Consider the following 17,597-nt stretch of genomic DNA (forward strand, 5'->3'; position numbering starts at 1 on the left):
CTGGAAGGCCAACAAGGAGAGGCAGACGGTCACAGGCCAATAAAAGAGGGCAAGCAGGCTCTGTATCTAGAGGCAACAGTGCCGGTCGTGGACACAGTACATCCTCATCAGCACATGACCGTGGGGCATGCTTGTCCTTTTTCTCGGCAGCTGGCCGCATTGAGCCACAACATGCTGAGGAGTTGGTAGAGTGGATGACCAAGCCGTCCTCATCCTCCTCATCCTCTGTCACCCAGGCTAACTTGGCTGCCAATGCAGGTGCCAAAGTGGCTTATTCCTTGGACTCGAGGTCATCATCAGTTACTCCTTCCCTAGCCCCACCGGAAGAATGCCCCGAATTGTTCGACCACAGTTTCGGGTACATGCTGCAGGAGGATGCGCAGCGTTTTGAAGGCTCCGATGATGGTACCCAGCTTGAGGAAGGCAGTAACGTGAGCCCAGAGAGAGGGGTTGCCCAAGAAGGACAACAAACTGGCAGTCATGTTCCCCCAGCTGCAGCATACTGCCAGGTTTGCTCCAGTGATGAGGAGGGAGGGAATGATGAGCTCACTGACTCTACATGGGTGCCTGATAGGAGGAGGAGGAGGCACATCTCCAACAAGGCAGGATGCCCTCCAGGGGCCAGCTTAAGGGCAGCCAACCGACTGCATAACACCACAGAGCTCCGCAAGTGCAGGGTGCTGGTGACTCCGCACGTTATTCCAAAAGTTCTTTGGTATGAGCATTTTTTGAGACGTGTGCAGCAGATCGCACCGTTGCTATTTGCAACATATGTCTGAAGCGTATCAAGCGTGGACTAGACAGCAAGCGGTTGGGCACCACATGCTTAATCAGACATATGTCGAGCTCCCATGCAGCCCGTTGGCAACACTACCTAAAAGACCCACACCAAAGAACAAGGCGGACCTCTCCTTGCTCCTCCTCATCAGCTGGGATCTCCAACCCCACTATACCTTCAGTCCTCTCAGAAACCTGCACTGAGAGGAATGAATTTGTAGAATTAGCTGTGCCACTGCCAAGTACTTGCAGGCAATCTGCTATCGGTACACCAACGTCCGATTCTAGCAGGTAGATTTCCCTACCCCAGTTACTCCACTGGCGAAAGAAGTTCACTCCCAGCCATCCATATGCCCAGCGGTTGAATGCTAGCTTGGCTAAATTGCTAGCACTTCAACTGCTCCCTTTTCAGTTGGTAGACTCTGCCCCCTTCCGTAAGTTTGTGGAATCAGCGGTACCTCAGTGGCAGGTTCCCAAAAGCCACTTTTTTTCACGGAAGCGATTCCGGCTCTCTACCTGCATGTGGAAGGCAATGTCCATGCCTCGCTGGATAGGGCGGTCAGCGGTAAGGTGCATATTACCGCTGACTCATGGTCCAGCAGGCATGGACAGGGACGTTACCTATCTTTCACCGCGCACTGGGTGACTCTGCTGGCAGCTGGGAAGGATGCAGGACAGGGTGCAGTAGTGTTGGAGGTTGTTCCACCACCATGCCGCCAAAATTCTACTAGTGGTGATTCTGCCACACCTCTCTCCTCCACCCCCTCCTCTTCTTTTTTCTCCATGGCCTCTTCGTGTGCTGATTTGTCCTCGGAACCAGCGGTGCTCCGTAGGCGTTTAAGGGGCTACGCAAGCACGCAGGCAAAAAGATGCCATGCGGTGCTTGAACTGGTGTGCTTGGGGGACAGGAGCCACACTGGTGCAGAGATTCTGTCAGCTCTGCAGGGGCAGGCCCAGAGGTGGTTGATGCCACGCCAGCTTAAGGCAGGAATGGTGGTTTGCGGCAATGGCACCAACCTCCTCTCCGCCCTCCGACAGGGACAACTGACCTATGTGCCCTGTTTGGCTCACGTCCTTAACTTGGTGGTGCAGCAGTCTTTGGGCAGGTACCCGGGCTTACAGGATGTCCTAAGGCAGGCCAGGAAAGTCTGTGAGCATTTACACCGGTCATATAATGCCAGTGCTCGGCTGGCTGAACTCCAAAAGGAATTTAACCTGCCCAAGAACCGCCTCATCTGTTACATGCCCACCAGGTGGAACTCAACGTTGACTATGCTGCAGCGGCTGCACACGCGGCAGAGGGCCATCAATGAGTACCTGTGCGACTATGGCACCAGGACAGGGTCAGGGGAGCTTGTTTTTTTTCCCCATGCCAGTGGACCATGATCAGGGATGCATGAACTGTTCTGTCACCATTTGAGGAGGCCATGAGGATGGTGACAGTGCATGCATCAGTGACACTGTCCCTCTTGTCCACCTGTTGGAGCACACACTTGAATAATGAGCAGGGCACTTGAGGCAGAACAGAGACAGGAAGAGGAGGACTTCCTTACCTCTCAAGGCTTCCTTAATCCAGACAGTGTTCCTGCGTGCCCGCCAATCACACAGGAAGAGGAGGAGAAGGAAGATTGTGTCAGCATGGAAGTGGGGCCTAGCACTCAGCATCAGCAGCAGTCTTTAAGGGATCATTTACAGTCCGAAGAAACCCATGGACTTGTACGTGGCTGGGAGGAGGTGGCTGCAGATCATGTCATCCTTAGTGACCCAGAGGACTCTGGACCGAATGCCTCAGCAAACCTACGCTGCATGGCCTCCCTGATCCTGCAAAGCCTGCGGAAGGAACCTCGTAGTCGTGGTATCAAGGAGAGGGATCATTACTGGCTGTCAACCCTCTTTGATCCACGTTACAAGGATAAGGTTGCGGACCTTATCTTGCCGTCGCAGAGGGAGCAGAGGATGAAACATCTTCGGGAGGCCTTGCAGAAAGGTTTGTGCAACGCGTTTCCAGAGCCTGGGAGGTTACAATTTCCTGGTCCTCCTGGACAACGTGTTGCTGAGGCTTCGGTCAGTCACAGAAGGAGCGGTGGAGAAGGTGGACGTCTAACTGATGCGTTCAGACAATTTTTTAGTCCGCAGCCCCAAGGTCTGATCGGTTCCAGCAACCATCGCCAGCATCTGTGCAGGAATACCTAGGGGCAAGATCAGACTTGGACACCTTTCCCACCGAAAATCCTCTGGGTTACTGGGACTTGAGGATGAGCTTGCACAGTATGCAATTGAGCTACTGGCCTGTCCTGCATCCAGCGTTCTTTCGGAACGCACATTCCGAAAGAATGGCTTTGTAACCGATCACAGGGTGCGCCTGTCCACCGAATCGGTCGATCGGCAGACCTTCATAAAAATGAATCGGTCTTGGATCACCACCAGCTACCAAGCACCTGATGCTGATGTAACTGAATAATTTTTTTTTTTATGTGAGATCCCTTCGAGACTGCCTATTCTGATGCTGAGTGACTATCCTGTTATGCTGAGTGACAATCCTCTTCCTCCTCAATTTTCATGCTGATAGCTTGTAAGAACAGTGGCTAAGGCCCAATTTTTCTGCTCTTGTTTAACAGGGGCGTGTAATTACAATTTTTGATGCAATACTTTGCAGCAGGGCTCATTCCTGCGCTCCAACTAGAGTATCTGTGAGGGGTTGCAGTGTTGTGGCACCAGCACCAGTGCCTTAGGCCCAATTTTTCAGCCCCTGTTTAACAGGGGCATGGAATTACAATTCTTGATCTAATATTTTACAGCAGGGCCCGTACCTGCTCCCACCAAGAGTAACTGTGAGGCCTTACAGTGTTGTGGCAACACCACCACACCGTCCACCACCAAAGGCCCAATTTTTCTGACCCTGTTCAACAGGGGCATGTAATTACTATTCTTGATCTAATATTTAACAGCAGGGCCCGTTCCTGCGCCCACCAAGAGTAACTGTGAGGGCTTACAGTGTTGTGGCAACACCAACACCTAAGGCCCAAATTTCTGCAGAGTATATAGGGCAGGCCCCTACTTTCAAACATCCAACTTACAAACGACTCCTACTTGCAAACGGAAGGAGACAACAGGAAGTGAGAGGAAATCTACCCCTAGGAAGGGAAATTCTCTCCTGTAAGAGTTCCTTGTTTCACTAAAAACCCCAAATTTTCAAAATCCAATTGTCATTGGGACAGAAAGTGAGGTGAAATCTTCTGAACAGGTGCACATACAGTAAAACAAATGTTACAGGGGTGATAATCCTTCCCTATGTTTTCCAAAAAGCTTAAAAATAGATTTTTTGGCTGGAGCTACACGTAAAAAATGTACCAGTTCAAAATTACAAACAGATTCTATTTAAGAACAAACCTACAGTCCCTGTCTTGTTTGCACCGCCTGTATACTGCTGTTCAGAGTATATAGGGCCTGGGGACCCAACGCCTTTTTTTTATTTGGGTGCTGGGTTCCCCTTAATATCCATACAAGACCCAAAGGGGCTGGTAATGGGCTGGGGGGGGGGGCCTCTCAATGATTTTCATCCATATTGCCGGGACCAGACATGACATTAAAGCCGCAAGCAGTTTTAAACGACTTTTTTCCTTTAGAAATGTCATTTTGAGCAGGGACTGTTCTAAACACTGGAAACACGCGCAACTTTACAGGCATACCATAGACACCCCCAAGCACGATATTTAAAGGAATATTTCACTTTTATTTTTTCACTTTAAGCATCATTAAAATCACTGCTCCCAAAAAAAACGGCCATTTTTAAAACTTTTTTTGTATCGATACATGTCCCCTGGGGCAGGACCCGGGTCCCCAAACCCTTTTTAGAACAATAACTTGCATATTGGCCTTTAAAATTCGCACTTTGGATTTCTCACGTTCGAGCCCCATAGACTTTAATGGGGTTCGAAAGTTTGCGCGAACTTTCGGTTCGTTCAAATGTTCTGATTCGAACTGAACCGGGGGGTGTTCGGCTCATCCCTACTGTCAACACATTCTGGTCGACCACAGGTCTAGACATCATGTGTATATCAGCTAATTGTTGCTGTTTATTATTTGTGTCATTCATTATTGTTTTATAAACATATGTACATTTTTGTATATCTCATGTTCTTTTATATGTCTTTTCAATAAATTCTGTACTTTTCTATACTTCTTGTATGGTCTGGTTTCACCTCCCATGCCCATACTATCCCTGGGGTAATCTCCATTTGAAAATCTTTATATATGGTATGTGGCATGGGTCTTCCAGACCTTATTCTTATTAGAGGTTTCTCTTAAATAATTTTCAGTGTAAATCATGTAAGGTGCTTAAAGGCTACAGATGAGGTGGTGTATCCCTAGGTTGACATGTTTCGCTTGCCCAGTTTCTGGCAAGCTTCTTCAGAACCTAAGGAAGGAGTCTGCAGTCTGCACACATCTGAACTGATACTAAGAGGGAAGGTTTTACCTAGCATGAAGAACATCAAAAGGAATTAAAGTGTGGTTTTCTACAATACACGCGATAGCTTTCATTTTAAATTTAGACCAGTAGTGTTGGTCAGGAATCGTTAAGTGCGGCAGGGATGGATTGTTCCATAGAGGAACATGTAGAGAGATAGTCCCCAAAGTCAGTGATTCCCAACAAAGGCATGTTCTCCAGGACTTGATAGTTCTCAAAGGGGCTAAAAGGTACAGAGCTTTCAAATCATGATGCAAAAAATGTGCCTTCTGAGAGTGTAAAATAGCAGCTTCTAACAGAGGAGGAGTTATAAATGTCTGGCTGGAGTTGCCAATGAGTTGACAGCAGTTGGGTGGCAAAAAAATATTTGTAAATCTGTCCTATCCAGTCCTCCCTGTAGAGCTGGACTAATCAGAGTAGAAAGTTTTGTAATGCAGTGTTTGGGTACCCTGCAGCAAGGAGGTAAACAGCTGGGAGAGCTGGTTAAAAAAGATTGGGGATCCAGTTTAGAGAAATGCAAAATAGGTAAATTTGGGCACAACTTTCTTTTTAATTAGGTTGATTCAACCAAGGAGGAATAACGGTAGATTGCTCCACACCATCGGCTTTGCCTTAACTTCCTGTAGTACAGACAAGTTCAACGTAACATAATTTGCAGCATTATGAGACATTACAACTTCAAGACAGTACATTTGTTCACTCATGGTAATTGTAAGTCAGGGATGCCATAAGTTTAATCTTATTTCCCCGAATATCTTGCAGCAAAGTAAATGAGTGTGCTGGGCAGGCAGTAAGTGCAATGCAAAAGAAGTAAAACTAGGCTTTTTGCTCCCCTGGGCACACCATTTGCAAATATCACATCCTTCACTAAACCTTTTTTAGCCAAGTTTCAGTATTGTACTATGTCTCCTTTTGAATGCCTTATTTACCCAAAACAATTGCATTCCTGGAAAGTTTAGCACTGCCAATTTTTTTTTTCCTAACATGATTTTGTGCTCCTGCCTTCTCTGTGCCCAAGTCAGCTTCCTGTTTCCTAATGTTCTTTAAATTAATTGTTCTATGACAGCAATTTGCTACAATTTAATTTGCTTTTCTCTTGATTCCTCACACTGATTCGTTTACAGTCACTTTATTTTCTTCACGGTAGGATTTAGTCTATTGCTTTCATTGACCATATTACCTAGTCACTTTAGCCTGCATAGCAATAACTTTCGACCAAGGCTGCATAATTAAGCCTTAGGTTTTTAATGCTATTCCAGTAAATCAACTAGTAACATTATTCGAGAACTATTTTTTTTCCAAAATTATTTTATTTTTATTTTATAAATCAGCAAGTTCCAACTGTGTAGAACATTACAGTAAGGCAAATACAATAATGGCAGTTTATCAAGCACACAGTGAACCCTCCTGGCGGTTACAGTGTATAACAAATGGCACATAGAATAAATGTGGTAACACTAGGTCATCACAAAGATCTGGAGTTCAAGAAGTAACAGCCGAGGAAAGACCTCCGAAATCCAACAGGTGATGTGGGAAACCGCTGAACACCGCTGAGCAGGAGCATAGAGAAGAAGAGAAAAAATAAATAATAATAAAAAAAAATATATATATATATATATATATATATATATATATATATATATATATATATATATATTTAGGCAGTCATATAGTTAACCATTTGTGGGACTCACCATGAGAAGAGACTTCCGCTCATCGGAATATATGAGCATGTTCCATAAAGTTTTGGAGTAAACCTCCCGATTGTGCTGGTGTGTCAGCACAAGATCTGTTCTTCTACCTTATGTAGCCAAAGACCAAGGGACAGATGTTGCAAATCTCTCTATCTTGGCAGCATTTCAAGAACTATATTGTTCTTGAAATGGGGGGGTTCATGGCTTTTGCCAAGGAAGGATTAAAGCTAAAATACATCTTTCCTATAGAGAAAAAAGTTACCTTGTCAGCTATTACCGTTTTTTATATTTCTCATTGCATTAACCTGCCGTGCATCAACTAAAGTTAAAGACATACTAACATTTGACTAAAAATATCTTTTAGTACAACCAAAAATGTGCTAATACACAGTGTAGAGGTTCCCTTCCATTTCCTTACACAAAATGTTTATTCGCTTTAAGGTCATCAGAGGACAAGGGGGCACTCTTTATGTAGGGAGGAAAAGGGATGTAAATACGGAAAGGTTTCTTCACAGTAAGAGCTGTGAAAATGTGGAATGGACTCCCTCTCAAGGGTTGGTTCTGACCAGCTCAGTAGATTGCTTTAAAAATTTCTTCCTAAATGTGCATAATATAACTGGAGACTAACATTTATTGGTAAAGTTGATCCAGGGAATATCTGATTGGCTCAGGAAGGAATTTTTTCTCCCGCTGGTGCAAATTGGATCATGCTTTGCTGGGTTCTTTTTGCCTTCCTCTGGATCAGCTGTGGGTATAGGATTATGTATATAAGATTGTATGATTTTTTCCCCCCTTTTATTGGTTGGACCAGATGGACTTGTATCTTTTTTCAGTCAGATTGACTATGCAACTATGTAAAACTGAACCCTTGGTGTTGTTGCCAAGAACACTTGGTAATTTTTATATGGGTAATGCAGAAGTCATCTTCACTGATCTGACCTGGAAAATCGGAATAGTCCCTACAATTCACTGTAGTATGCAAACCATTGGGGTTTGACCTGTTTTGATAATAATGTATAGTGGTCTTGAATATATTTTCTTTATTATGGTTAGGACAACAGCTGCATTTTTAGGGTGCACCTCTGCTTTTCTCATTGGTTTCCATGGTTTTAAAAATCCTGTTCTAGCTTAAAATGAAATTTACACAATTATAATCTCATCTACCCTCAAAGGAGGTTTTAATAGGCTCTACTGCCTTCCCTACTAGTGACCCACTGAGTGGTGACTGACAGACTTCAAGACCATCCAATATTCTTTTACAAAGTGTATTGGCTCAACTGACTCAAACTGCAGCACAAATATATCTGGCCTTTTTTTATCAGCAACAAAATGTTTTGTGGCTCTAATTTCTCTAGGTTCATGTTCTCTGAGCTGCTCTCATTCTCCAATGAATCTGTTAGTGATGTCTATAATGTTTATTGGCACTCTCCCAGTTACAAATGTTTCAGAAAAATTATTTGGTGGCCCTAGAATTTTCAGTAGCAGCCTCCCGCTGACACCAAGTTTATTAAGCACCTCTAACTGGTGGCCCTAGATACTGCAGTAGCAGCCTCCCAAAAGGAACTGGTCTTTATGCCCCATATGGCAAATCAGATACAGTACCTTAGCTGTGTAAGGAAATCTTAATGCCATGTCTTCCAGCAGCAGCTTCCCTTCAACAGGCAGCCATCTTCTCAATTCTCCAGGCCTTAACATAAGTCAGCTTAGATCCCTTAGGCCCATATTTATACCCTAGGCAAAAACCCTTCTCTGTTGTAACGTCCCCTTCAGGCAAAAACCCGGGAAGGCAGGTGTCACAGACCTAGCCGGGACAGAGGCTGTTGGAGAGGACTGTATGCAAGCCTGTTGCCTTTTGATTATGGGCCCTGGATTTTCAATGGATTCATTCTGTTGGGACACATCCTGTGAGGAGATGCTGGTGTCATCAACCTGTGTTTATGTTAATTGAATGAGCTAATGACATTGTCCTCTATACAATGTAGGAGACGGGACGACTGCTATTGTGTTAATTAATTGTATGAAGCTCGGTGACCACAAGTCTGGGCGAAAGGTCATGTCTCAGTCACCTAGGCTGTATAAAGGATTAGATAATTAGCTCATGTTAATTAAGTTACAGTTGTATTGTTAGAGGAGGTTCCAACGGCATATAAAGTCTTGTAACTTTGATTCATGATAAACAGTCCATGTTAGCAGTGAAGCAAGTGTCGCCTTGTTTTCTGCTCAGAGAGGTTGGAATATCTAATATCTGTATACAGACTGGGAGGAAGTGGTATATGACGGAAGCACTCAAGCGGAGTGTGGGACGTTCCGTGACATTGGTGGCAAGCAGCGGAAAGCTTCCTACAGACTGGGACATCCAAACTTCCATCTGGATCCAAGGTCCAGATAGCAGGAGAGGAGAGGAGAGGTACAGATACCAGCCGCCATGGATGAGGAATTCAGAAGGAGGCTGCGAGAGATGCAGATACAGCACAGAGGACCAGTATCGGAGCAGGTCCTGCTGGGATGGTGTGATTCTATTCGCTGCAAACTCTGGAAGGAAGCGCTAGCCCGTGAGCAGCGACACCAGGGAAAAATTCTCCCCTCCATCGAGGAAAGGTACTGGTCGCAGTAAGGACTGCGGGTGCGGTTTTTGGGAGAAAAACCACACAAGAAGCAGACAGCTGAATTAAGCAGGCTGGTCTGGGCAGAGATAAAGCTGGATGAGAGCTACAGAGCCCTCCGGTGGCATGTATCCCAAGCATGTCCCTGGATAGCGGATGACAGCCCAACGGAAGGCTTAAGCTACGGCGGCTTGGGACTGTTGTTTGTGAAGCTGACAGGGGACCCTAACTTTGGGAGTGATTTGGAGCGGCGGGTGGACGAAATCATGGATTTCAGAGAAGGGCTACTGAACATTTCGGAAGTGCACTGGGCACTGGAAGATTTGGAGTTTCTGGCCGTTCAGGAATGGGAGCTAGAGATCGCCTACAGACAACTGCTAGACATTGCTCAGTGCCAGGGCTGGGCTCCCTTTGCCTGGGACTATCAGGAAATACCAGCTGACAACCCTGAAATCCTGGCTGAAGAGTCGGCAATGTGGCAGAGCAATAGTGTGCTTTGCCAACCTGCCCCCCCGCAGCTATGGAGGCGGAGGTCTTATGGCGGATGCAGCAAGTGCTGACTGACCTTGATGATCCTGTTTCTGCATGGGATGATCTTGGATGGAGGAATGTGCCTGTCCAGCAGCATGCCAGAGAATCTGCAGCAGAAAATCTGGAGATTGCCATCCCCACACCTGAAGTGCTGACAACCGGGCAGAGCTCTGCTAACCTCTGCCCAGCACTGATAGCATCTTCTGGATTCCATGGACAGGAGATGGTGAACCTCCATCCCCAGATACCAGTTGCAGAGACGGGGGATTTAATAGACTTTTCTGCTGAGGAAGAACAACCTGATGAGCCTCCAGCAGAAAAGCTGCTATCAGGGCCAAAGTTCACTGTGTTCTGCCCAGCACCAACAGTGGCTTCGGCCTTCTTGAGAGAAAAGGTAGTCGGCCTTTCTCCCACAACACTGACAGGGACATGTGATTTTCTGCCAGCAGCATCTATGGAGTTAAAACAAACTTCTCCAGCTGAAGATCTGGTAACTGAACAGAGGGTCCAAGACCTCTGTCCCACACTTTTACCAATTCCAGAGACTGGGGATTTAATAGACGTTTCTGTAGAGGAGGAACCACCTGGCAAACCCCCAGCAGAAGTGCTGGCAACCGGACAGAGGGTCCAAGACCTCTGCCCCACATCTGCAGCAATTGTGGAGGCTCAAGCTGAGAAGATGGCAATCACTTCCCAGCAGCAGATACAGGGGGAGAAGGGAGAGGAGGTGTGTGTTGTCCCTCCCCAACAGTTGGCCAGGGTGGAGGAAGTGGGCTTTCCTCCCCAGCAAAGATCCGTGTACCTGGGAGACAGTACCATCGACATGTCGTCCCAGCAGCCAGATGAGGGAATGGAAAAGGAAGCAGCCGGCTCACCTCCCCAATGGCAGCTACACAGTTTGGGAGTGGAGGAAGCCAGCCTCCTGCCCCAACAGTTAGCCGGAGCAGAGGATGCGGAGTCCCCAGCAGAAGTGCTGGCAACAGGGCAGAGTGCTACCAACCTCTGCTCAGCACCGGCAACAACTACAGAGTTCCAGGGAGGCGGGGCAGTCGGCCTCCCTCTCCAACAGTTAGCCGGAACAGATGGTGTGGGGTTTCCAGCAGAAGGACTGGCAACAGGGCCGAGGACTGCTGGACTCTGTCCTCAACTAACAGAGGATGGATTTCCTGTGAAGGTGGATGGGACTTCAGTCTCCACCTGTATACCCCAGGGATGCTGGGCAGTGGGCCCCGATCCCCAACAGCATGACAGAGTGAGCCCAGACACCCTGTCTTCTCTCCAGCAGCAGAAAGGATTCCAGGGAGAAGAGCCAGTCCAGGCCTCTCCCCAGCGGCAGATATGTTCTCTGAGAGAGGCAGAGGTTGGCTGGGTGAGTAATACTCTGTTTGGAACAATTTGTTTGGGGTACTGTGTGGGTACCGGCAGTAGAGGACTGGAACTATGGACTAACTTCGGAGTCAACCCGTCTGGGGTCTCCTCCTGTGTTAGTCTCCTGCCGAAAGAGGAGAAATGTCACAGACCTAGCCGGGACAGAGGCTGTTGGAGAGGACTGTATGCAAGCCTGTTGCCTTTTGATTATAGGCCCTGGATTTTCAATGGATTCATTCTGTTGGGACACATCCTGTGAGGAGATGCTGGTGTCATCAACCTGTGTTTATGTTAATTGAATGAGCTAATGACATTGTCCTCTATACAATGTAGGAGACGGGACGACTGCTATTGTGTTAATTAACTGTATGAAGCTCGGTGACCACAAGTCTGGGCGAAAGGTCATGTCTCAGTCACCTAGGCTGTATAAAGGATTAGATAATTAGCTCATGTTAATTAAGTTACAGTTGTATTGTTAGAGGAGGTTCCAACGGCATATAAAGTCTTGTAACTTTGATTCATGATAAACAGTCCATGTTAGCAGTGAAGCAAGTGTCGCCTTGTTTTCTGCTCAGAGAGGTTGGAATATCTGATATCTGTATACAGACTGGGAGGAAGTGGTATATGACGGAAGCACTCAAGCGGAGTGTGGGACGTTCCGTGACAGCAGGCCTCTTGACTCACATCTCCAGACAAAGACTGCACTGTTATCCCACACTCCCAGAAGAGTACCCTTCCAAAAGGTCATCCAAAATAATATTTTCCCCAGACCATCACTGACATAAACTCCTGCAAACACTGAATTTAGACTAGACACTCCAGCTTAAAGCCTAACTCCATGTTTGGCTAGCTTCTGTCGGACTAGCATGCTGGAAAGCCAGCAGCTGACCGGCTCCCAATCATTGTTCTCAGCCAATGGCTGAGAGCGCTGACCAGTGTTTTCCCCCTGTCAGTACACAACAGCTAAGCAGAGGAGATCACTGTACTAACATCAAACTGTTAGTACAGTGGCTCTGGCCAGAGCTGTCAGTTTTGTTTTTTTAACTATTAGTGTGTACCAGGATTTAGCTACACAAAATAATCAGACACTGCTTAGTCATTCATAGGGAGCCTTGTATTCTATAAATGAGTACAAAGCTTCCTCTGAATGGCTAAGGTGGAGTTTGTGGCATAATTCGCCCACCTCTCTGCCTTGGCCAATCAAGGGGAGCTTTGTATTCATTCATAGAATACAGCGCAGTGCTCAGCCTGACTCTTTTGCTCCAGCAGAGCACAGTGCTGTATACTGTATATAGCTGAGGCTACATACAGTTAACCACTACAGCCCCGGAAGAATGTACACCCTTCCTGACCAGAGCACTTTTTGCGATACGGCACTGCGTCGCATTAACTGACAATTGCGCGGTCGTGCTAAGTTGCACCCAAACAAAATTGAAGTCCTTTTTTTCCCACAAATATAGCTTTCTTTTGGTGGTATTTGATCACCTCTGCGGTTTTTATTTTTTGCGCTATAAACAAAAAGAGAGCGACAATTTTGGAAAAAAGGATAAAGAGTATTCCTGCGCTATCGTAAAACGGGGGGAGAAAGGACAAACCAAAATATATGTAAAGTGAGGAAAAGCAGCTTATACCGGGTAGGGTACAGCCTGCCCCTGGCTATAGTAGAGATGGATAAGAATGTGGTGTTGCGCTAATCCTTTAAGTAAACAGTGACTCTGTATGTGATACCACAGTGATGGTGGGTGTCTCTAAAACATAAGCATATGACAATAAAACATCACTGCCTAAATGTGACTCTGTAATAAAAAATATAGTGATGGTGTGATGGTGTCACACCATCACTATATTTTTTATTACAGAGTCACATTTAGGCAGTGATGTTTTATTGTCATATGCTTATGTTTTAGAGACACCCACCATCACTGTGGTATCACATACAGAGTCACTGTTTACTTAAAGGATTAGCGCAACACCACATTCTTATCCAATTTTGGAAAAAAGCAATATTTTTTACATTTTGCTATAATACATATCTCCAAAAAATATATAAAAAAACAAATTTCTTTCTCAGTTTAGGCCGATATTTATTCTTCTACATATTTTTGGTAAAAAAAATCGCAATAAGAGTATATTGATTGGTTTGTGCAAAAGTTATAGCGTCTACAAAATAGGGGATAGATTTATGGCATTTTTATTATTCAATTTTTTTTATTAGTAATGGCGGGGATCTGCAATTTTTATCGTGACTGCGACATTATGGCGGACACATCGGACATTTTTGACATTACTTTGGGACCATTGTCATTTATACAGCGCTCAGTGCTATAAAAATGCACTGATTACTGTGTAAATGACACTGGCATGGAAGGGGTTAAACACTGGGGTGGCGATCAAGGGGTAAAGTGTATCCTAGGGGGTGATTCTAACTGTGGGGGAGATGGGCTACCACTGACAGCGATCACTGCTCCCGATGACAGGGCGCAGCTGTAAAGGTACGCCCATTTGCGAAACCATGCCATTGTGCCAACGTATATCGGCGTGCATTGGTCGGCAAGCGGTTAAACTGATACTAAACAGAGAAGTGTTATGCTCTAAGTACCTTATTCCTGCAGTGCTGTTGTGTGGTCACATGATCTTTCCATGTTCTTTGACATCTGCAGAGAAAGATTCTTAAGAGGGGCTTCTATTACTCTGATTGGTGCTGTGCCAGTCACATGACTAAAAAAGTTTTAGAAGAGAAATTGAAATGAAATCCTGAATCTCAAAGGTTTTATAGCTCCCTATAAATCTTTATTGAACATCAACATTATTGAAATGCTAAATATGTTTGAAGCTTGATGTCCTGCTTTTTATTGATTCTACATAGAGGTGTTAATGCCTATTCTACAGGGACCCAGACTAAAGTAAGCTTAAAGGGGTTGTAAAGGTAATTTTTTTATTGTTTAAAAATAACAAACATGTTATACTTACCTTCACTGTGCAGCTCGTTCTGCACAGAGTGGCCCCGAACCTGCTTTTCTGGGGTCCCTCGGCGGCTGTTTCGGCTCCTCCCCGCAAGAACTATCCACCTTAATGCGAGCTCCCTCGCATGGTGGTTAGTTCTTGCGGGCGCGCTCCCGTGATACAGCCGGCGGCTATAGCCGCTCACTGTATCACTCGGCCCCGCCCCTCGGCGCGCCGCGTCATCGGATGTGATTGACAGCAGCGCGAGCCAATGGCTGCGCTGCTTTCAATCCATCCACTGCAGCCAATCAGCGACCAGGCTGAGCTGCAATAGAGATGACGGGAACGAGCAGCGGAGATTCGAGGTGTCAGGTAAGTAAAACGGGGGGGCTGGGGGCGGCGGTATTGTCAAAAGTTTTTTCACCTTAATGCATGTAATGCATTAAGGTGAAAAATTTTTACCTTTACAACCCCTTTAAGTGTATTCAGTATACATTTTCATTACATGCACATTTCTCTAGGTTTTGGCTCTTTAGGAACCCTGCAAGTACAGAAAAAGAATTAGATTTCTGGCAGATCAACTTTAAGTTATCGTGAAGGAAAACATTTTATTAAAAAAAAAAATAACAAGCATGTTATACTTACCTGCTCTGTGCAGATGTTTTGCACAGAGCAGCCCCTATCCTCCTCTTCTTGGGTCCCCCGCCAGTGCTCTGGGGCCCCCTACCCTTTGCCGAGTGCCCCCATAGCAAGCCGCTTGCTGTGGGGGCACTTGTGCATGCTCGTTTCTGAGTTGGAGTTGGCTCTCTGCGTCCATAGGACACAGAGAGCATGGCTCAGCCTCACAATCCCCCCCCCCGCCTCGCTGGCTGTGATTGACAGCAGTGGTAGCCAATGGCTCCTGCTGCTGCATCTCAGCCAATCACTAGAAAGAGACCCGGGAGAACCTCGGGTCTCGTGCACATCACTGGATTGAGATAGGGCTTAGACAAGTATCAGGGGGGTACCGAGAGGGGAGCTGCACACTGAAGGCTTTACACTGAAGGTAAAAAAACCTTCATCCTTTACAACCACTTTAACTCTAAATATCCTGTTCTACTTACCTGTGCTGCACTAAAGTCCCAATCCATATTTTTAAGCATGTATAGTTTTCTTCTGTGAACCACTGAGCACTTTACTCCTGTATCATAGAGGAGAGGTAGATGTGTTTCTGGTCATGTGTCTTGGGGTGACAATGCTGTTACTCAATAAATATGGTAAGGTATGTGAAATTTAAGGAAAAAAGATGAAAAAATGCAACCTTCACATGTAAAGATCAATAATCTGCAATATATTTTTTGTTTTACTGGGTTGAAGTGTAACTAAAGGCAAAACTTTTTCTTTTAGTTTTGGATAGAATGGAGATAGATGAGAACTCTTGTCAGGCTTTATATGCATGTCATATGCACCCATATATTTATGCAGCCATGTATGCAGAGAGTTATCGTAATTGTACATTAAAGGACACAGGCAACTTAATCATGTACCATGGTTTATAGGCTTGTACCTTCAGGTGATTGGACATTGGCAGGCTTTTGAGAACACGGTTCCCCTTATAATCCCTACCGTTTCTCTCCCTGAGTCCTCAGTTTTTTGCTAGTCCTCACTGTTCTAATTCTAATGCCTACACAGACAAAGTGTATCCAGGACATTTCAGCCTCTATAGAACCTTGGGAGTTGTACCCAGACCCGACATCGCGGCGATGGCCTGTAATGTTACTTCAGACACTGGATACTGCATGGGGAACTCACCTTGCCAAATGGTGCAACATGTTAGTTGCAGGATGCTATACAGGTACAGGGCTGTGGTCAATCATAATGAAACCTAGTCCCAGAGGACCCCTTCGGGGATATACCCACTGTGAAGGGCAAAGCCTAGACTTTAAATATACAATCTAGCATGTTAGAAAGGTAATGCAGGGTCACCCTGTATTTTTGATAGCTACTGTTTAAAATGGGACTATTTTGGAATGTATTCATTTCACAGTGTAAAATTTTCAAACTTGTTGCTAAAATTCAACCACTCAGAGCTTAGTTTCATGTTGAAACTAGTTCACAGCACACCACTAGTTGCTCACTTCTGCCTAGAGCTCTTATAAAGTACTCAGGTGCTTCCTCCTGCTCTTCTGCCACAAGGATTTATTGTGGGATGACCTACTCCTGGTTTTTCCTATACTCCTCCTGGACCTAGACTCACATACCCTTTCTCCCACACTGTACTTCATGAATATCCCATAGGAAATACCCTCACTTGTAGCGATGGCAGAGATCAGGCAAACATTTTCTCTACCGAAGGCCCGTGCAACACTTAAAATCAGCGATGATGCATCTCTTGCACTGGAGCAAGACCCAGTTCTAACACCTGTCTCTACATCTGATTCTAGCTCTATTTCAGGTAAGCAACAAGTGACAAAAGCTGGATTTTCTGCATCCATGTCACAATTCCTCAGACAAATTATGACCTTAATTCAGCCATCTTTGTCCAAAGCTTAGAAATGCCCTGCCTCTTCTTTTACACTGAACAGGAGGCAGACCCTGATTTGTTGGTCCTAGATGACACCAAGTCAGAGAGGAATTATGAGAATATGAAGACAATGTTGGAGGAAGCTGTAGAAAAATTCTCTCCCCCACATTGTTAACATATTGAAGAGGGAGCTTCACACAATATGTTTGCCAATGTTAAAAGCTAATTGTATCTGCAAAAGCATAGTGCAGGTTGACTCTTCCCCGTCTCACCATGCCCCTTTGGGCACAAAGACCTACCAAAACTTGCAAAACATAGACTGCACATTCTCTTTATGAACAGGAAATAATGATTGGGTCAGTCCTGAGTAGATTTTTATGCACCCAAAATGCTTTTCCTAAACCCTACCCAATGGAAAAAAGTACACAAAAATGGGCTAGACCCATGGCTAGCCCAAACTAACATCTCCCTGTACTTATTGAAGATGCTCCTTTTTAAGATTCTGTAGACAGAAAAATTTGGGATGCTTTTAAAAGCTCACTGTAACCTGGCAGGCCCAGCCCTGCAGCCAGCTCTTGCTGCTATTACTGTGTGTCAAACTACAGTTAACTGGACTAGGACAATGAATAACCAACATGACCCTGTTTTTCAGGATCGTGCAGTTTGCATAGCAATAGTGACTGCCTTCTGCTCTTCTCTGTCGATGCCCT

The 17,597-nt window shown here is 45.5% G+C and overlaps 1 protein-coding gene across 1 annotated transcript in view; it reads left to right on the top strand.

The window, feature by feature from the left end:
• The window catches only part of SLC22A3 (solute carrier family 22 member 3), an 803,039-nt gene that overhangs the window by 701,422 nt on the left and 84,020 nt on the right, over positions 1-17,597 (top strand). The gene's annotated exons all lie outside the window — the stretch shown is intronic.

The sequence above is a fragment of the Aquarana catesbeiana genome, linkage group LG04 (genome assembly GCF_042186555.1).
Source record: "Aquarana catesbeiana isolate 2022-GZ linkage group LG04, ASM4218655v1, whole genome shotgun sequence".
Lineage (NCBI taxonomy): Eukaryota > Metazoa > Chordata > Amphibia > Anura > Ranidae > Aquarana > Aquarana catesbeiana.